Consider the following 1,143-nt stretch of genomic DNA (forward strand, 5'->3'; position numbering starts at 1 on the left):
CCTCCATTTTCACCAATGACATACTGGGGGGCAGGTCACTTATTGTACCTCACATCTCCTCCACTGCCACCTTACCCTTCATTCCTTTGGCACGCAGGATCATCACGGATGGCACGAAGCAAAGAGGGATGTGAAGCTCTGCTGCAAATCCTCGCCGTGCCTGCGCCTGAGGTTCTCCCTAAGTGACGGCGGCAGCAGAGGGAATTTTACCATGACTCCAGTTCGTGCCTCTGCCTCCACAGATGATGAGCAAGAGCTGCCAGAACCTAAATTTCACTTACCTGACGCTTGATAAAGCGATGGGAGCAGCAGAGGCACAGGAGTGGTCTGTGTGCTGGCAGAGGAACAGTTTCATCTGTCCACAGGACTGTTTTGCTTACTATCATGCTAGGTTTCAACTTCCAACCGAAAGGCTTGCGCTCTGAAAACACAAACTTCTCACACCCGTAGCAAATAATGTGACAACACTTGTAGTTTTCCTTTGTTCATCCCTCATCTATAAACCGAGCCGAGGTCAGACGCAGCTCCAAAGAACCATGCCGTGGCCATTTCCTCTGGTTTCTCGATTTACTCCTCTATGCTCCCCTATTACCTTTCATTCCAATCGGGACGTGCACTCTCTCATAACCTTCCCATTTACTGAAGGCTGTGGATAATCATTTAAACACCTTCAAAACGCCGGTGCCTCAATCCCAGTGCGTGTAAAAACGTAAATTACGGGTGTAAAGGCAGGCACTTTCAAGCGAGCAGTTTAAATCCGCCGTTCACCGGCACTATAACCCTCCTGCGCCCAGCTGTGAGGATGGTCACTACCCGTGAGGGGAGGCTGTAGCAGGCAGCTCGCTCCTAGGGGTACACTCTTATGGCAGCGCCTGGACACCCGAGGGCTGCTGCTGAAGGGACGAGCCCTGACTGCAGCACTCAGAGCCTCGGCTCCTTTCCGGGCGCTGCCACCCCGGCAGCCTCGGGTTAAGCACAGCCACACAAGCCCACAACCGCCCCATTATGGCGGCTCCGCCACGCCCGCCGCCTCGCCCTCAGAGAGAGAGAGAGGACGGGGAAGGGCGCCTTCCTATTGGCCATCCTTCGTCCCACCCTTGTCTCCCATTGGGGGACGGTAGGTAAGAGGCGGGGCGTCTCGCC

This window comes from Pezoporus flaviventris, unplaced genomic scaffold (genome assembly GCF_033815535.1).
Source record: "Pezoporus flaviventris isolate CSIRO_AGI_PZ_B2104156 unplaced genomic scaffold, CSIRO_AGI_Pfla_v1 ptg000083l, whole genome shotgun sequence".
Taxonomy (NCBI): Eukaryota; Metazoa; Chordata; class Aves; order Psittaciformes; family Psittacidae; genus Pezoporus; species Pezoporus flaviventris.